Source organism: Monodelphis domestica, chromosome 4 (assembly GCF_027887165.1).
Source record: "Monodelphis domestica isolate mMonDom1 chromosome 4, mMonDom1.pri, whole genome shotgun sequence".
Lineage (NCBI taxonomy): Eukaryota > Metazoa > Chordata > Mammalia > Didelphimorphia > Didelphidae > Monodelphis > Monodelphis domestica.
In genome coordinates this window covers 189,139,517-189,155,448 of record NC_077230.1, presented here as the reverse complement: position 1 = coordinate 189,155,448, position 15,932 = coordinate 189,139,517, and the positions used below count along the sequence as shown (strand labels likewise).

Below are 15,932 nucleotides of genomic sequence, written 5' to 3'. Positions count from 1 at the left end.
AGAAGAGAATCAGCTCTCAGCAAATGGCCTCAATTTTTCCAGTGAAGTATAAAGCAAAATTTTCAGCTTAGAGGGTACAAGGTGGGTGCTATGAAAGGCTTTAGGAAGGATGAAAATAGTAGATTAGTCATTGGTGAGTGCAATAGTGAATGGATTAAGGAGGCACAAAAGGATTGCCCTGGTGCTAGAAAAATCTAGTTGAGATTATAAAATATTAATTTCGGGTATTTAAGTGGCAGAGGGGATAAAGTGCAGAGCTTGGAGTTAGGAAGACTCTTCTACAACATCATTTACTACCTGTGTGATCCTGTGCAGGTCTGTTTGCCTCAGTTTCCTTATATGTCAAATGATCTAGAGAAGGAAATGACAAACCACTTTAATAGCTTTGCTAAGAGAACCCCCACATGGAGCCACGAAGAGTTGGACGTGACTGAAAACCAACTGAACAGAAACAGAAAATCAAACTGAAGAGGACCCTGTTACCATAGTTTTGCGATTTTCTCCATTTCCATTCAAATCGGGAAGAAAGCAGGATATGATGGGAATAATAGAGACTGAGGCTTAGCAAGGAATGATTGGTCCTAAGAGGGGAAGGGACAAGAGTTCAGTAGATAATGTAAAGTTGAAGTGGTTTAATAAAGAGACAAAATAGGGAAGGAGAGAGGGGGTGAGTGGGACAGTAAATCATTTAAGATGGATAGAAATATTGCCTTGCTGCAGCGAAGGCCCAGTTGTGATTAGATAAGACATAAGTTTGTAATGAGTTCAATCAGCATGATTGCTTGTCTTCCTCTAGCTGGGAGCAGAGAGGGCAATCTAGGGCTATGTTTTGACAAGGAGTGGTTGGTGAAAGAACAAAGAGCTAAGGGATTCAAGAGTAGTTGATAGTATAGAGCTGAAACTATTTTATCAAGGTATCAAGATTGGGAAGGAAGAAGTGTATATACCATGGAAGCTTGATGTCTGGACATGAAGTGAGAAGTTAGGGAAGCAGAGGTTCTTATGGGGTTCTTAGGACCTCTGTCATAAAAAATAGAATTAAAGTTTGTAAGGCATGGGGTAAACTGGAATGATCAAATATTATAATCAGATAATAGAATTTAGGAGTTCCTGAACATGGAAATATTCATGTGTGATATCAAGATTAAGGGTATGTCAATTCCTATGTATAGCTGAGGTAAGACAGAGGCTCGTGGAAATTGAATGGGTTAAAAAATTGAGAAGTTAAGAATGCTTGAGGGCACATCAATATATGTTTAGGTCCTTTAGTAGAAGGAAAGGAAAAGGGATAGAGAAAGACTGTGAGCTAGGAAATGAACTCAGTGAGGAAAGAAGATTAATGCCCTTTGTGGCAGTTGATTATAGCTATGAAATCTTGATTGGTGATAAATTTGGATTAAAGAACCTTAGAGGAGGAGAGATTTCTGAATGATGGTGGTAGAGAGAAGATTTGGAAGTAGCAATGGGAAGCATGGAATATTCCAACTCCTTCACCACAAACAGTAAGTCCGAGGGAATGAGTAAATGAATGTACAACCAATAGTGGAAAAGGTGACCAGGGATATTGTACCATCAGAAGGGAGCTGTGTCTCAGTGACAGTCAAAAAATGGAAGGAATGTTGCACTAAAGAAGAGTTATATAAAGAAATCTAAAGACCCGATTTAGTAAGGAGCCCATGGTATTCTTAGTTCCCCGTTATAGTCAAACTGGGAATAAGTATTTACTGATTTATTGATTTAACTAAAATTCAGAGGAAAACTGATTCTACTAAGTTCTAAGATTGAGAAATATATCACTAGAGTTTCACCTTTTGAGTCTTAAAGAGAGGAGACTGACAGAGAGATGGAGGCTGAGAAAGACAGAAAAAAGTAGAGAGACAAATTCAGAGAAAGAGATAGAGACAGAGAGAGTGAGAAACTGAGAGACAGGAACAGGCAGAAACAGAGAGGCAGGACTACAAAGCAGAGGTAGAAAGAGAGAAGCTAGAAGGGGAGGTCGAAAGGAAACTTCTACTTGCGAGTTGTACCTGGGTCTAATCGAGATCCCTGGAAAATAAAGTTTCCCATGATGATCTTATGTAGCATGAGCTTATGAACTAGATTAACCTCCTTTAAAGAGGAACATATTGAGTGTATCCTGACAAAGACTTTTGGAGATGTTGGCATTGACTCTCTTCAAACCTACTCACTGGTTAAAGTCCTTTAAAAGACTCATGAACTGCAAGAGGGGAATGATCTACCCGTACATATATTAGAAGTGATGATGTGATGGAATGCAATGTTTTTATATACTAGGAAGATTAATAGAGCGGCAAAAAGCCATACTGTACATGCCCACAACCAAAGCTAAGAAAATATATGGTGGTGTACTTTCAAGGACATGGAGCTTCCTGGGATACTTGTGGCAGAAATTGCAGCTGTTAGGGGAATGCATATTCTTGGCCTCAGCCCAATAACCTCATCAGTTTCCTGAGAAAAGTCATAAACATCTTTCAAGACAAACATTTTTTTAAAGTCTGGAACAAACAAATTTGGTGGATTTATACCAACCTGTTCTCTCTTATTTCACTCTCACTTTAAGGTTACCATGGTACTTGATTTTTCAACCAGGACAGCAAGAGTGGTAGAAAGAGAGACTGGGACAATATACAGATGCATGATGTTCACACAGTCACAGCTAATGTACTACTCCTACAATTACCATAGATTCATTGAATGTTAGAATTTCAAGGATAATAATAATAATAACAATAATACTCATCATAGTCAGCATTTATGTAGCCCTTTAAAGTTTGCAAAACACTTTATTATTTTTATCTTTTCCAGAATCCCTTGTAGTAGGTGCTAGTATTATCCCCATTTTATAGCTGAGGAAACAGGCTGAGGGAAGTGACTTGCCCAGAGTCACAAAGTCAAGTGAGTTTAGATTTGAGCTCAGGTTTTCTTGATTCCAAGTCTGGCATCGCATGCACTGTGTCATCAAGCTGCCGTATCTCATCTATCCTATCACCTGATCTAGAAAGAAACTGAGTTCCAAAGGGGTTTGATAACATACTCCAGGTTCCATAAGTAGTTTGTGACAGATCCTAGATTCCAACTTCATGACTCCACAAATGAGAATGAAGTAGGCTGAACAGGGAAGGGATTGAGGAAAGAATAAGTATTTATTAAGCATCTGCTATGGACCAGGCACTGTGCTAAGACTTTGCAAATATTATCTCATTTGATCATATTGTTTGATTACTAAAGATAGTAATCTTTTATATGTTTTTCCTGCTCTGAGAGTGAACAAAAGCACAGAATCTCTGAGAAGCTGTCCATTGGCCTACAGCTTTCTGATGTGGAACCAGAGACACCCTTGGAAGTAATGACTACTATAGAATGGACATAGACCCACGTCATAATAATAATGATAATGATGGTAGCTGAGAAGTATACAGAGGTTAAGTCCAAGATTGGAACATGGAGAAGAAAGAAAAAAATACAGATTATATGTAAAGAGATTAATTGCTAAAACAACGTCCATATTGAAATTCTTTCAGTCTTGTTTCAAATGATATGTTCCCTTTCTAATATGTAAACACAAGTAATTGGTGTTCAATCAATATTAATGTTGCTATTTTAATAAAAAGGATTTGAAGTAAGTAAAATTTAATTAAGTACTTGGGAAATGACTTTTATTAGATCTCTCAGTTATTCACATTAGAGAAGCTTAACTGCTGGGATTACATATCACTAACAAAAACTTTCCTCATGATGATAGCTACCCAAATCGCAGGCATAATGCTTTATCATAGTCTATCTGCTTCTAAAGGATATACTTTGAGATTTCAACTCTATTTGGTAGCTAAAAATTCACCACCCTCCACCAGATAATAAACTCTTTAAGGGTAGGAATGACGCCTTCCTTTAAACATTTTAAAACATTGTGGTACCTAGTTTAATGATATACATGGTAGACATTCAATGAATGCAGATTGTTTATGTTTTGCCTTAAAAATTCTCTATGTCTATTACCAGGGAAATCTCACTTAATGGGTTCTCTTAGCCCTGGAAGATGCTTGTCTAGAAGAGATAGAAGATTGTGCGCATAGCTGACAAGAGAGAATATTTGGAAGTTGAGCCTTCCAAAAGGAGATACTATGCTTTACTCAAAGGGTCCTTATTTTCCTTCTCAAGGAAACTGCCTATTGGGACAGCTAGTTGGCTCAGTGCATTGAGAACCAGGCATAGAGAAGGGAAGTCCTGGATTCAAATTTGACCTTAGGTACTAGCTATATGACCCTGGATAAGTCACATAACCCCCATTGCCTAGTCTGTACCAGTCTTCTGCCTTGGAACCAATGCATAATATTGATTCTAAGATGGAAGGTAAAATTTTTTTAAAAACAAACAAACAAACAAACATTATACTAGAGGTTGCTCAAACTGAAATATTCTTCAAAATATGATTAGCTACACCTTCCAATTCCTACTAGACTGTAAACTTTTTGAGAAGAGGGACTACATCTTTACTTCTCCCCAGAGCCTAGCACAGTGCTTAGTTTGTGCTCAGAAAGTGCTTAATAAATATTAAATTGTATTTTGAAGCTTGCTTTTACATGACATATGGCACATTCCACACCCACAACAATATGGATGCTCAAGGGGTCTTAATATGCCCTTAGAAAAGTCTATTCTTTTATAGTAGCTTTGAGAGAGCAGAAAAGCAAAGGAAGATGACTTGAGAAAATTAACTATAAAACACGGTTAAAATGGGTCCTCGAAATGTACCCTTTTTTGTGTCATTTCTTCTCCTATAGAATATTTTCTAGCAAGCCATTTAGGTATCTTTTGTGCATTCTGTTCAGAAAGTAAGTTCAGCCTCCACTACTATTTCTAACTAAAGGTTCCTGAGGATGCAAAATGATTGACATACAACATGTAACATCAGTTGATATATTGGCGCTTCTGACACTGTGATGAGTGGCATGTGATATTAGTTCAAGGTGAGAAATTACAACACAGTGAAAGAAGATTCCTCCCCAAAGAGGAATTGCACTTAACTCATCTCATTTTGACTGAGATGAATGGGCAAGTAAGAAGCCCAGGCTTGGCACGAATTAAATTCTTGCCTAACTGGCTAAGACAATGGGTTTGCTTCTTACCTTGCTCTGTTCCCCTTGGAAAATAAGATCATGACTATTGTGCTTCAGAGGATGACTTAAGTTTGACTAGAAACATACAGAAGAGAATAGGTATTACATTTATCTAATATTAGCCTGGTACAAAGAGACCATACAAGCATTTTGGAGAGTGAAAATCAAGCAATTCCCCAATCCGTTTCTCTACACAACCAACATGGTGTCTCATGATCTTAACCCCAGTGATTCCTAGGTAACACAGTATATAGCTATTTTAAAAACACTAAAAAATTTTCTCTGCTTTTTAAAATTCTGAATTTAGCAAACATTAAATAAAACCAACATTTCCAAGTGTGTTATAGAACAGAAAGTTTGCATATCAAACTGAATCACTGTTATGTAGGGATTACTTTAAAAAAGTATATCATAAATTTAATGTTTAACTTTCAAAGTTGTCCTGCTTTTCTGTGATTCTTTGTGGTTTTCCTTCTCTTGCTATTTCTTTTCCATTTTGGTGTGGGAATCCTATCCCTATCTCATCTTTCCCTCTTTCCTCCCTCCCCAAATTATATGAAAAAAGAAACACATGACCAACATAACAAATATAAATAGTCAAGCAAAATTCATTCCTATAAATTAATTCCATGCCAAAAAAGTATGACTTTTCAAACATTGACTTTGTAATTATGCCCAAGTTTTCCATCTACAGATGATCAGCATAATGATAATATATGTGACATAGCACTTTAAGATTCACAACTAATTGAAATTACTTTACTTGTGAAATAAGAGATGTGTTGGTCTTTCAGCCAGGAATATTTGGGTTCTGCCTCTGACACATATGGGTGGTATGGCTTGGGCAAGTCTCTTCTCAGTACTCTAGGAAACTCTTTAAGGGCTACATGTTGTAGAGAAGATGCCAACCTGTACTGGTAAAGAGAACTTCCTTACCGAAAGAGTTCACTATATTAATGAAACCTCAGGTCCAGTTCATTTCCCCTATCCACTGTTAAAAATAAAAATTATAGCTCCCTGATTTGTGTTCTATCTCAAATTTGGCTTCAAAAATAATAATTTTTAAATGGTCTTGTTTTTTTAATCTTCATCTCTCCATAGATATGGGAAGCCAAGAAATAATTTAACTAGGGTAATCTGATTTGTTTTTAAAGACAAAGGGCTTTTTTTGAACCAAACATGGATTTTTTTAAACTGAGGATCATTCTCCAAACCAATGTTCTCCTAATTATTGATAATGAGAAGACACCGCTTCCACTCACAGATCATTCCAACTCTATAATATTCATTGTTCAACTACTTTCTGACCTTAGTAACTTCATTTCCAAAGGACATGCTGGATATAAAAAAATATCTGTGCCCACTTAGGCTATTAAAAAACTACCTTGCCTTCCATCTTAGAATCAATACCAAGTGTTGGTTCTAAAGCAGAACAGCAGTGAGTACTAGGCAAGTGGGGTGTGTCCACCTTAGCTGCCCTGTGTTTAGGCCATTTTAAGTAATTTGTTCAATAAGACTTTGGATTAACCAATTAGAGGAAATCTTTGAGTGGCAGATTTTTTTTTAAATTCTGGACAACACACTCACATCAGAAAGCCTGAATCGAAAATCATATTATCCTGTTTTATTTGCAAGGAGAACATTCATCATATCAAAGCTGGCCCTGCTACCTTCCTTCCATAAGAGAGGGTGGTCTTCAAACAAAAGACAAACAATGAAGATGAAAAGACAAGGATCTAGGGCAGGGGAAATTTCCAGAGCTCAGGGTTGGGAAGAGGGTGAGGAGTGAGCCATTCTGTTTTGAGTTGTTTTCCTTTTCATTGCTCCCTCAATTAAAGTTAAAATCTAACCCACAACCAAGGTGAGGGATTCTGCCCCCTTATTGTTCCCTATGGTAAAGCCATCTGTATTATTCTTTGGCTCTGGGTCTTCTGTTGTTTTGAAAGAAGTGTCTTATCTGCTGGACCAACAAGATCATTAATGGAAACACTGTTGTGCCCCAGTAGATCTTTGCTTTGTGATCAATAGTTATTTACTTCTGAGGGGTCACAGCTTGGTTAATATAGCTGAATAATTTTATTGATAGATAACATAACAATGAAAAATAAAGTTTAAAATAGAAGACGAATGAATACAGCACTTTCTTCAGGCATGAATATTATTATTTGAAAATGGTAACAGCCGCTAGAATGTAGAAGGGGCAGACAACAAAAGCATTGAATAATTGTGCTAGGACTATAATCAGACTTCCATTATTGACCTCTGTTAATATTCTACTGTAACTGTCTGCTAAATTGGTTCCTTGGGGCTTGAAATATACAGTGATGTTATGAGTTCGTATCGTAAATTGCCACACAGTAAAGTAGCGAGCCTCTGAAATAGTGTTGGCCCGAGTTTGATCAATACTCAATTCAACGCAGTGCAATAGACTCCTGTTTCCATAGAAACATTGATGTCACAGAGGTTGAACAGCGGCTGTTACAACAAATCATTTCCTTTGAGCAGTTGTAATTGACTATATGTACAGTTTGCTGTCACCTGAGACTATTTACATCAAGCAAGTAACAGAACCACATTAGTTATTCCAGGAGTAAGAGGGTTAGCTCTTCTTTTTGTGACCTTACAAATACCGAGGAGGATGTTGCCATGGCAACTGGAGACAGAACAGGAGAACATTAAGGCAGTGAGCTACCTAATGTGCCCGCATCCTTTTGGAACCTGAAAGGTAGTTTTAATAAAGTTTATCTAGCCCATCATATGAGATTAAAGTTACCTTGAATGCAAACCCCTTCCACCCCACAGAAATGATATGGCTTCCCTTCTCACACTCACACATCATCCTAAACAGACATTCAGATGGTCCACTGGGGCTTCTCACCCTACATTTTGTTCACTGTCTGATTCTGCAAAATGCACAAGTAGTATGCACACATGCACGTGCGCACACACACACACACACACACACACACACACACTCCCCACAGATTTGTAAAATCATGGTTGCTGGATGCAAGAGCCTGGCCCTAAAGAAGCTCTGCAGGATGAAGGGGGGAGGTATCGAGAGGAAAGAAGCTTTTGGTGGGATGCAGAATGTTCTTCTTTGACTTTAAAAAACACAATTTGGGGTTGAGCTTTTTATATTGATCTATAAGAAAATAATAAGAAAAAGAAATTGAAGCCGAATTTTCCTGTAATCTCCTTCATCCTGAAGAGTGCCTGTTGAATTCAAGCTACCTTCACTCCCATCTGTGATCATGCCTTCTTTTTCTTAGATTTCACTAGTGGTAGAATGATAGACATTTAACACATAGTAAATGGTTAATAAATGCCTGCTCTCTGATTTGGTAATTGATACTAAGGGGCAATAGCACATACTCACTCTTTTCTTTCCATCTGCAGCTCTATTTGGTTAGAACTCCAAGGAACATAATGAAGACTCACCTAGGAGAAGCTGATCAGCCAAAACTCATCATCATGCTGTTAATTCAGCCTTGGATACTCAGTGGTCCTTCCTGGCCACACATTCCCCTTTCCAATATTTTGACTGTTCTCTGGTGGTATCTTTTCCCATTAGAGTGTAAACTTCTTGAAGGCAGGGTCTTTTTCTTATTTGTATCACAATGCTTCACACAATGCTTGGCACACAGTAGGTACTCAATAAATATTTACTGAATTGAATTGAAATTGTACCTAATGCTCCATAACACCTCTCCCCCTCCCAACCCCAGTTGCAATTATTGACCAAGGTTATCTGAGTATCATAGGCAGGGCACTTAGAATCCATCTAGCCCATAGAGGCCATCTAACCCAAATGCTTCATTTTACAGATGAAAGAATTAAAGTCCAGAAAGGTGAAGTAACTTGCCAAGTGTCACATAGGCATCCAAGGTGCAGAAATGTAATTTGAAACTAGTTTTCATGAATCCCAATTCAGTGTGGAAGAAGAGTCAAATAGGATGGAGACTGGCATAAGACTGCAGCTACCGGTTACTTTAGAAGGAAGAATTTCAGTAAAAATGGTAGTCCCCTGTATGATATTGCCTCTCCTGCATTAGAAACAATCTAAAAAGGCCAGCAAAATTGTTCAGGTTAGCAGACAAAAAGTGCTACCAATGTTGTTATAGTGAAAAGAACTGGACCCACTTCTCAGCAAATGGGCAGAGAAATTTGCCTGCTGCTGGCTCATCTGGAGCCTTGAGAAAGTCCATGATGAAGTATTATGGAGAGGCCCTGGATCCCTCAGTGCTCATGCACTGAGAAGTGAGTTTTCTTTGGTCCCATTATGTTATCATAACCCAAGTCAGAGGAGAATGGTAATATTAAACTTTTTATATTATTCTGAAATCTGTCCAGCATCATCATCAATTTTCTGAAATCTTGTTAGCAATCACTTCTGGGTCACACAATATTTAGTGGCAAGAGGAAATTAACATTTCTTTTTTTATTTTCTCTTTTTTTTAGGACTGGAACTTTTACTGAAACTCCACAATCACCAATAGCTATGATCTTTTCTAAATCCACCCTTTTTGGCCCTTCTTCTGCACTACACTAAAAAACAAACAAACAAAAACTCTTACCTTCTGTTTTAGAATCAATATTAAGTATTGGTTCCAAGGCAGAAGAGGGGTAATGGGTAGGCAATTAGGATTGAGTGATTTGCCCAGGGTCACACAGAGGGGACATGACTAAGGTCACATTTGAACCCAGGATCTCCCATCTATAGTCCTGGCTCTATCCCCTGATATACTTAGCTGCTCTCCTTCTTCTGCATTTGACACTACTGACTTAGACCTTCCTTCTTGATACTCTCTCAGCCTTTTAACTTCTGTGACTGTATCCTATATTGGTTCTTCTTGTCTGAAGGAACTCATTTTTCATGTTCTTTCTCTGATTCATTTTCAACTCATCATCTCTTGGTGGATAACTTGCATGTCTATAATTCTGCCTTCAGCATCATTCTCCATCTCCACATTTCCAGCTGCCCACTGAATATCTTCATCTAGATATTTTGCTAGCACTTCAAAATCAGCCTTTCCCAGCCTGAAATCATCACCCCCCCCCCCAAAGCTTCTACTCTTAACTTCTCCCATGTCTGTTGATGGAACCAACATTCTCCCATTAACCAGCACTTAAATATTGGACTGATCTTCCTTTTCCCTCTCACCACAGACAAAAAGCTTGCAAGTCTTAATTACCACAGTAGCATTTATTATATTTGTCAATAATCTTCCTAATATTAGGCCTGGCCATCTAATGATCGTGCTAAAAAATTTCAACAGTTCTCTATTGCTTAAATGATAACTTGTAAACTCCTTAGTTATTCTGATATTCAAAACCCACCTTTCTCTGGTACTAAACTACCTTCCCAGCCTTATTTCACATTATTCCCCTTTAGTCTAGCCAGATTGGACTACTAGCCATTTCCAAATCCTGCCCTGTCTTCTGTGACATCTCTACATTTGCCTACTCTACTTCCCCCATTCCTAAATGCTTTCACCATCATTCTTTCCCCCCCCCCAAAGGTCAACTTGTGAGCTACCTTGTCTGGTCTCCCTACCTAAAAGCGACCACACCTCCCCAAAGCTGTGGTAAACTTTGCCTTAGGACATTCTAACTTTACATATTAGAGTTATTTGTAGGAAAGCAGTTCTGCTATAAGCCATCATAGGCATTCTTCCAAAAACACTGCACTATGTAGAATCTCCTAATGAAAACTATAGAGTTTATATGGAAAATGGGTTTTAGAGTACAACACTCAAAACCTTTGTCAATGACATGTAAAAAGGATAGGAACTTAATAAAAATGATAGCATAGTTTATACATGTAAAATGAATAAGAAATACATAAATACAATAAATAGTGTTTATGTTTATGACCTCAGGCCACTGAGTGGTATGCATGGAGGCTTCATAAGCAAGGTGGGCAGGTAAGACCAACTGGTGCTGTGGGGATAAGGTTGGGGATGAAGGTTAGGGGTTAGGATTCTAAGGACCAGCCCTCTTCAATTCACAGTTCCTACTATACCAAGAGATATACAATAAGATTGGCTCTTTACTTTTACAAAGACCTAAAGTTTGCTTGTGGAAGTGGCCATCTGAAAGGTTGCAGCTTGTGAGTTATTGTGAAGTAATAGAGTTTTCTGTATTCTATCATTGTTTCTCAGGGAAGAAATGTTGCAGAAGGAAAAGCAAAATTCAAGTTATGCTTAAAATGTTCCCTAATAGCCAATCAAGTTGGAATAAATTTATATTTTCATTATAGCAGCATCAATTGTACATATGTCTCCACTAGAGTGCAAGTTCCTTGATGTCTGGGGCTATGTAATTTTTTCATCTTTGTAGCCACAGCACCTTTTGAGGTAGACTTCACATAACAGGTACTTAATGGATATTTGTTGAATTTTTCAACAATGAAATAAATACTCAAATGCTCCCAAGGAAGTAATATTTGTTGCCATACAAATGAAATAGATTCACAGATTAAGAAGGACGGAAGGTACCTAAAAGATCCATGGTCCAACCAATACCTGAATATTTTCTACACTAATACTATTTCTATAGACATCTAGCTTAAAAATTTCCTTTGTAAATATTTATAGTTGCACTTGTATTGGCAAAAAATTGGAAAATGACGGAATGCCTTTCAATTGGGGAATAGCTGAACAAATTGTGGTATCTGTTGGTGATGGAATACTATTGCCCTAAAAGAAATAATGAACTGGAAGATTTTCATGTGAACTGGAATGACCTCCAGGAATTGATGCAGAGTGAAGAGCAGAACCAGGTGAACATTGTACAGAGAGATGGATATACTATGGCACAATTGAACATAATGGACTTCTCTACTAGCAGCAATGCAATAATCCAAAACAATTCTGAAGGATTTATGAGAAAGAACACTATCTATATCCAGAGAAAGAACTGTGGAAGTAGAAACACAGAAGAAAAACAACTGCTTGATAACATGGATTGTTGGGGATATAATTGGGGATACAGACTAAACAATCACTTTATTGCAAATATTAATATTATGAAAATAGGTCTTGATCAATGACACATGTAAAAACCCAGTGGAATTGCTCATTGGCTATGGGAGGGGGTGGAAGGAGGGGAGAGAAAGAAAATGAATCATGTAATTAAGGAAAAATATTCTAAATCAATTAACTAAATAAAAAATTTTCAAATCAAAACAAATTTCCTTTGTAAAGTGTGGTACCTAGCAATGAAGTTAAAATTTCAAATTCACTCTGACCAGGAAAGAGTACAGAGTGACTGTCACTGTCGTCGTCAACATCATCATCATCACCACCACTAATATTTATTGAATATATACATATGTATGTGCACATATAAACATAAAATAATTAACTCATACAGCTTTTGGACATGTCAATCCTATTGTTTAGAGGCTATCTTTGATCCCCAACTCTTTAATTCCCAAATCCAATCTATTGCCATTTTCTGCTGTCATTTCTACTTTTGTAACATCCTTCATATAAGGCCCCTTTTCTCCGCTGATGTTGTCACTACCCTGGTGCAGGCAGTTCTCATCACCATGTACCTGAATTATTGCAGTAATTGATTGGTCTCCCTGATACAAGTCCCAGTCCAGTCTATCCTCTATTCGACTAACCAAAGTGATCTTACTAGGGTGCAGGTCTGACCTTGCCACTCTCTACTCAGTAAACTTTAGTGGTTCCTCCTTACTTTTGGAATAAAATATAAAATCTATTTGACTTTTAAAGACCCTCATAACTTGGCACCTTCCCACCTTTCCAGATTTCTCATACTTTAGTCTCTCCCATTGACTGTTCTATCTAGTGATGTTGCTCTCCTCATTTTTTCCTTGTACAGTACACTCCATCTCCTTACTCTGGACATTTTCACTGGTTTTCTCCCATGCCTAGAGTATTCTCTCTCTACCTCCTGGTTTCCCCATTTTCCTTCAAGAATCAGCTGAAATACCACTTTCTTACTAATGGCTTCTATTATCTCTACTTTATGCTCTATAGATCTTATTTATATGTAGTTATCTCTGGGTTGTCTCCTCTACTAGACTGTGAACTACTTGAAAGCAGAGACTAATTTTTGTCTTTCTTTGTATCTTCAGAACTTAACACAGTGTCTGACATAAAGTAAGTACTTATAAGTGCTTATTGACTTGATGTACAGAGATGTCCTTAAAACCACTAGGAATAATTAGCAAGAAATATCAAATGATCCTCTGGTGATTGAGGGTGAAGAAAGATTGTTTGATAGTAAAGGGTTTCCCCATGTGAGGTTGATGAACTTTTCCAGGCTTCAGAATACAGGAAATTTAGTAATGGCAAGTGGATATCATGAGAAAGAAAGGAAACAGCTGCCCCATGCACATATGCCCTCCATTGGACCAATTGTTTTCTCTTAGCTGGCTAGCTCTTCCTCTTTTAGCCTTAGTACAACCAGTAGAAAAGAAGAAAGAGCTGTTGTTGACTCTCACCACGGGTCTGCCAGTCAACAGTCAGTCAACAACATTTCATGCGGAGATAGTAGTCAGAAAAGTTGGCATATGTGGGAAGGGGTGGAGATTATAAGGAAGGGCAGTGCCAAATTGGCTATTAGTAGCTAAGTGGTACAGTACATTGAGTGCTGGGCCTGAAATCAAAAAGATTTGCATTTGAATCTAGCCTCAGATACTAACCCTAGGAAAGTCACTTAACCCCTTATTGCCTCAGTTTCCTCAACTGTAAATTAGGAATAATATCAGTATCTACTTCCCAGAGATGTTGTGAGGTTCAAATGTATTTATAATGTGCTTGGCTTGAGTAAGTAATAGAAAATACTTATTCTCTTTCCATCTCTGTGATTGTCCATTCTCAGTCATAAAGGAGGAAGAACAGTGCTTGTGTGTACTTACTTCAGTGATTAGAATGGAATATTAGATCAATTAGAGCTAGTAGGATATAATGGGAAGAGTACTGGATGTGGACCCAGGAGACAGACCTGAGTTTTTATTCCACATCCAAGAATTCTGTAGGATCATGACATAACCATTCTCAGCCTCAGTTTTCTCATCCGTAAAAAGGAAATGATAATACTTCTAATATCTTCCATATAGGCTCATAGTTAGAATCAAAGGAGTTAATGAATGTGAAATTTGTAAAGTTGCAGGTGCAACATAAATATCAACCATTATCAAAAATCATTAGACCCACTGGGTGTTTTTTTTTGAAGCAAAAAATAGTTCTCCCCAATCTGCATTCAAACTTGACCTGCCCCCATCATGGCAGTGGATAGTTTTGCCTTGTCACGAGTCCCCAGGAGTGCCCTGGATCTCTGTATTGCCTATGATAGTTGTCACCGACAGCTGTTCATCACACACCACAACCAGCCATAATTGTGTACAAAATTATCTTGGCTCCACCTACCTCTCCCTGCATCACTTCATGTTAGTTTTTCCAGAGTTTTCTATGATCATCTTGTTCATCATTTCTTATGGCACAATATTATTTTATTGCAATCATATACCACTATTTGTTCAGCCATTCCCCAATTGATGGACAGCCCTTCAGTTTCCAATATTTTACCACCACAAAAAGAGCTGCAATAAATATTTTTGTACAAGTATGTCTTTCCCCTCCCCCAGCTTTGATCTCTTTGGGACACAGATCTAGTAGTGATATTGCTGGGTCAAAGGACATACACAGTTTCATGGTCCACCACTTAGTGTTTTATTAGAAAAGGTCATGGCATGTTGTATCCAATAGAACCCCAGAGTAGGCAAAAGGAAATCTGAGCCATGTTGCTGCTTCTTCTATTACCAGCTTAACATCCTTAGCTTCAGTCTCCACATCTATAAAGGAGGAATTTTTGCTCCCTACAAGGAATGCTATAATGAATTATTTCTCTAGCATTTAAAAAATATAAAATGTTTTATAAGTATGCATGTCGTACTTGTACAGGAGCCATGAGAATCTTTTTTGTATCGTTCTGATGCTAGTATATGCCTTGTAAAAGCAAGTATCTGAAGCCTTTTAATTTAAGTAAAATTAACACAAAGTATTTCAACAAATAGGGAATCCAAAGGACACTCTCCTCAGTCATAGTCCCAAACTCTGGTAAAACATGCAATATGGAAACCAGAGACATTCTGTGCCCACAAATACAAAGAAGTCTCTAGTACAACCTTCTTTTTTCATTTTCCATCTCAATAGTTTTAAAAAAACCAACACAGGAGATATAAATTACTTAAAAAGTGCTTTCTTGGACCACATGTGGATAATTTCTTCATGAATGGTTTAATTTTCAATTCCTAGACATTAGAATATTGGATCTAACTGTTACACTGCCAGAAAAAAATGCTATAAGAACACCAATAATAGAAAGCTACCTCTCCTGAGTGTGATTAACTAACCCTGACACACCCCTCTATTGTATTTTGAAATGCAGTCTGCAATAGATCACAAGGAAGCAAACTGTTTATTGATCTAGAGATTCATTAATAAAATAATCATTATCACCATCATTAGTTAATATTTATGGACAAGAGAGTATATAGCACCTTACTTACAAGTATTATAATTCCTGTAGAGCTACAGAGAAAATTATCAAGTTAACTAATGAATAATGAGAATAATTTTTATTATTACTTTTGCTAGAATATGAGAACAAGAATGCTTTGGTTTATTTGACTTTTCCTATTAACAAAGAGTTAAGTAAAAACAACAGCATCCCCTTTGACTCCATTATTGCTGAAAACTTTTCTAAAATGTATTTGGTTCAGTTTCCCAGCAATATAATGAGCATATTGTAACA

General features: G+C 37.4%; 1 long non-coding RNA gene and 1 pseudogene across 1 annotated transcript in view; one reads left to right on the top strand and one right to left on the bottom strand.

Annotated features, from left to right (window-relative positions):
* LOC103100375 (uncharacterized) overlaps positions 1–12,352 on the top strand; it is a 332,870-nt gene extending 320,518 nt beyond the window's left edge. The window contains exon 5 of the long non-coding RNA XR_467681.3: positions 8,538–12,352. This is a non-coding gene — a long non-coding RNA (uncharacterized LOC103100375). The remainder of the gene's footprint in view (positions 1–8,537) is intronic.
* A 2,682-nt stretch (positions 12,353–15,034) lies between these two features.
* LOC130454144 (U6 spliceosomal RNA) lies at positions 15,035–15,135 on the bottom strand (annotated as a pseudogene).
* Positions 15,136–15,932: the final 797 nt, after the last annotated feature.